Raw genomic sequence first — 5,212 nt, forward strand, 5'->3', positions numbered from 1 at the left:
TAAAATTTTTGGGGTTATCTGTAACCAATGTTTTGGAGATTCCCCATCGGCTAACGGTGTTATGCATAAAGGAACCAAACGCCACTAACCTAAAACTGAGTTAAGGTCCATTTTAGTTGCTTGTATGCCTATAATTATCTTACTACAAAAACAGCCAAATAAAGTTTTAAATGTATATATGATATATTTCTACACTTGAATATAAGTAAAACATATACTTTTATCTCTAAATTTTTATTTAAGAGCCTAAAATGGTTCTTTTATGCATTATCAAAATATTGGGTTGCAAAATGCATACAGGAACCATGGCACTTGGTTCTTTTATGCAATTTAGAATATGGGTATAAATAAACTAACAGGTCATAAAATAAAACATTGTAATACAAAATAACCTAATTAAATAAAATCAATAAGCTAATATAATACAGTTTTTTTCTTAACTATGACACACATTAATGTCGATTCCGGCTATCCTAGCCTTCAGCAGTCTCAATTTCAAAATCTAGCTCGCCATTGAATCCCTCGATGTCATCTACAATGTCGTCACTCGAGGTAAAGTTTTTATAAAACTGTTTTGCGTCTGATGGTATGAGACTCAATAGGGACTTCAGGTCTTTGAGCTTTTCAGCAGATATTGGCTTTCCAGCAGGCCACAAAGTAGGCAGTGCGTTCGAAAACAAGTGTACTGATTGTCTTCCGGGCGACTTCTTTTTTATATCGATTTCTCGAAAAAGTGCTACCGTAGGGACATTTTCTTCTGGCTTTACCATCTCTGTCGAAAAGAAAATTGAATAAGGATGGTCTTTGTTCAAATCTATGGATCTAATATTGAACCAGTTTAGCTTTTCATTCGAAGTATCTACTTTTCGGTTAACTATTCCTTTTTCCAATTCCCTGGTGCTGTAGAAATCGCCACTATCCATGACTTTCACAACAAATGGATTTTTCTTTCTGCAATGTTTCATGACATTTCTGTAATCGTCCGGAGTGTAAATTCTTTGCTGCAGCTTTAAGGCACTTTCTACATCGCCAAAGTCGGAGTCATTGGGCATGAAGGAGTGGCCAGGAACAAAATACTTCAAAGTGACACATTTTAACGTAGGGTTCTGTTCAAGTATGTGTTTAATCATGAGGGTGATTTTGATATTACGATTTTGTCCCCCACATGAATCGGACCATAAAATTAGTTCTGTAATGTTCTTACACTCCTCTGAAATATGCTTTAGCAGACAAGATCCCACTTCTTGGGCACCTCTCCCTGCAGTGCCTTCTGTCCAAGTATAAAAAAATCCTTTGTTTGTCTTGCCTGAATGAACGCCACTATTATAAAACATTAGTTGTCTTTTATAGTACACGACATTCGTTGGTATTCTTGGTAACGGCAAGGATTTTTCGAGGTCAAACGTTAGTGTCTCTATGTTGGGATTTTCTTTTGCCTTTTGTACATCTCGTTTTAACATTTCTCTAGCATTTTCTGCTTGAACTAAGTGTGCGTCATGTTCTTTTTTAAGTTTTTCATTTTCCTCATCATCATTGGTTGAACCAATTTTTGCAGCATAAACATCACATACACTGCAGGTATCTTTTTTAAGCGGTTTTCTTTTCAAATTAAAGTTCTCATAAAAAATACGTTTGTAAGTGGCAAATGATACTGCTCTCTCATGTTCATTTTTATATGTGTCATACATAACAGCTAATGTAGTGTTTGTTGGGAGGTAAGACCTGTCAGTACTGGATCTCGCGTAGTGTGACTTGTAAGTTGGAAATTTATTAATATGTTCTACATACCTATATAACCTCATCAATTTTTTCCTGTTTCAGTGCATTATAACCACCATGTGATCCCCTTTTGTCTTTTAAAGTTTCAGGCCGCATTTTGCACAGTGCCGTATTTATTCGCTTTGTTGAAATTTTAAAATTATTTACAAACATGTTACGACACACTAATTTTCCACAAATGAAGTAACTTCTGGTATATTTTCTTTTTTCAGATTCCTTATTGCGTTTCCTTTTTATTTCTTCTTGTGTTATGTGAGCACATATATAAGCATTTTGTGCTTCATAATGTCCCAGTTCCCAAAACTTGTTGAACTCCAACTTCCTTGATTCTAAACTAACTTTGGTGTTACAGTTACACTTACAGCGATAATCAGTGAATGTCTTGCTTTGTACTAGTTGACCTTTTTGGTTAATGTACGGTTGATTTGAATTTTTTAATATTTTACGAGAACATCTAGTTTGCTCTGGGTGTTTGCGTTTTCTTCCCTTTTTGGGTCTTCCTTGCAGTAGGTGCGTTGCAGTAGTTTCCTCTTCATCCTGTAAAACAAACAATAGGTTAACTGTTAGGCTATCCAAAAATTGAAAAACTAATATTATCAGAAACTCCATGTTGACCTAGAAAAATAAATCAATCTGTAGTCTTGTCCACTTCTCCTTTTCACTGAACTGTATAGATATTTGACCGAACCCATAACACAATAATTCATAGTAATATGTCGAACAAATTTAAATATTCGGTAGTTATACATTATACTCGAATATGGTGTGCTACAGTTAGTTTATTAATACATTTTATTAGTAGGTCTGTTGTACCACAGGAAGTTGTAGGATCGATCACTACAAGCCACTATTAATTTTACAGGTACGGACATCATGACTATACACAGCTATTAGGCCTACATTCTTACCTGTGCCAACCATGTCCATTTGAACCAGCACAAATTTACTAATATGGAGCAAGTGCATGCCTGTTCCTCCAAGCGCAAAATCAATTTCGACATCCCCTATTATAGGCTTACTAAAAAATAAAATTATTTCCCAGTCATGGCCCTAAAGATGTACAATAAATCATGAAAAATATTAGAAAGTTCTCAGCTCCCTTAAAAAACTGGATGAAGACTAAACCGTTTTACTTGCATTTTGAGTTCTTCGAGGGCGACTGTGTAGGCCTAGTGAACACCAATAGTTCACCCCCGTTTACTTAATAGTTCATTCCATCTACGAAAGTCTCATGTAAATATTGCTGTAAAAACTAGTTTTAGTTTTTGTGATAAATCAAAGATGCACCTCATCCAGTAATCCTGGTTTCAAGCAATGAATGAGTTCCCGTATAATATACAGCTTAAAATAACACACCTGTTCTTGGACTTCCTCATTGCATTGTATGTTTCTGTTGTTCGGATCATTTTCGATATTTGATTGATTATCTTCAAAATAAGAATTATTTTGTTCACTTTGTAGGCCAGTGGAGTTTGTATAATCGTCAATGGCTGGAATATCTGGATCATCTTCGTCATCAGAGTTCATTATGGGCATACGATATTCAGGTGTGCCTATTTCTATTCCATCTTCATGACTTTCTATTATTATAGGCATGTTTGAGATATCTAACAAAGGTTCAACCTAAAACAAAATATGCAGGTTAGTGTAAACAGCTCATCCAGTAATTCTAGTTTCAAGCAAAGAAGGAGACTTTTTTTTCTTTCACCAGTCAAAAGATACTTGCATCGCTTATTAACATGCAACTAAGCTTACCAGTTTTCCAGGGTCTGTTGCCGCTTAGGAATTTCGCTATCTTCAGTATTTTTAGTCTTGTGGTCGATTTTAAGACATTTTGCTAATGCATTTTTGTCTTGTGAGGTTTGTTTTTTACCTTAATATAATCTAGAACATCTCAGGGGTTGTTTGTTATAATGTAGATTGACTAAAAAACTCAACCCGGTCGGCAGGAATAGAGGACGAAACTATTCCGTCCAGGAATGTTAGGGCAGAACGGTGGATAATATGTTTCGACCAAGTAATTGGTTGTTAATAAGTCATTAAGTATATAGCGTACAGTACCTGTTCTTGGTCTTCCTCATTGCTTTCACTTTGTAGGCCTGTAGAGTTGGTATCGTTGTTATTGTATAGGCCTACGCCTAGTGAATTATATGGACCATCTTCTTCAACATAGTTATTTATTATACGATGTTCAGTTGTGCCTATTTCCATTACATTTTCATGAATTTCTATTAATATAGGCCTAGGCATGTTTGGGATGTCTAACACAGGTTCAGCCTGAAACCAAATAATGCAGGTTAGTGTACCATATAAACCTTCTTCAACAGAATATTAAAAAAATATCCAAATTATTAAAACTATTATAAAATTCATACTATTTTATGTTTTAACAAAAATATTTAATCAAACATATCTAAGAAAATTATGTTTACTAACCTCAAATTCTGCATCTTGGTTTGTTAGGGTATGTGGTTGAACTGGATCTGTTTCCATAACTTCACTGTGTCGCTCTTCATCGTCTTCCTTTTCTTTGGCTAAAGACAATATTAGTCTTGTCCTATTTTTTATATTTCTATTCATTATTATAGTTTAAAAACTCATAACATTATTATTGTCAGTAAGTATGAAAACAACTCCACACAAACAGCTGATTAGTGTTGTGCTAACCATACAATATAAAAGCGCATAAAAGAACCAACAGTCAGCTGTGGCTTTTGGTTCCTTTATGCGGATTTCATAACTCTGCATAGAGATTAATGCAACAAGGTTTGGCAGTTGGTTCCCTTATGCACTTTTACAAAACTGAGATAGAAAAACATCAGAATTTTAAACGTATTTTATAAATAAGAAAGCATAGAGTAACAATGCTGATATTTTATGGATAAGAAAATTTAATTCTTTCTCTACAAGATGGCAGTCATATCTCAATTTAGCCTATAATGGCGTTTGGTTCCTTTATGCATAACATCGTCCATAATTTCTTCTTGGATATCAATCAATGTTGACGATGTTGTATCCTCTAGTTCGTCAAGTTCCCGAAAGTCCGAATAGTATTCAATTTGACGAGGTAGTTTTTTTTAACGAATTTCCCATATAGGGAATAAGCTATTACCGTAGTACTCATAATAAGACCTGGATCCGGGACCGATTTACTTTTTAGTTTTGAGGTCCCTAGAGGCCAAAAACACCATAAAAAAAAATCAAATTCACATATATATATATATATATATATGTCCGTTAGCACGATAACTCGAGCAAAAATGATCTGATTTTGTTGAATTTTGGTATAAACGTGTAAACCTACATTTATTCAAACGAGTTCGCGAACCAGCATGATCGGACTATCATGGGAACGGGGGTTTATTTATTTATTTATACATATTTTGCTTCCAACGGTCCAAAAAAACAATTTACAATTATGTTTACAATAAAT

The sequence above is a fragment of the Macrosteles quadrilineatus genome, unplaced genomic scaffold (genome assembly GCF_028750875.1).
Source record: "Macrosteles quadrilineatus isolate MER2022 unplaced genomic scaffold, UCM_ALF_1.0 Scaffold_7__1_contigs__length_78375512, whole genome shotgun sequence".
Lineage (NCBI taxonomy): Eukaryota > Metazoa > Arthropoda > Insecta > Hemiptera > Cicadellidae > Macrosteles > Macrosteles quadrilineatus.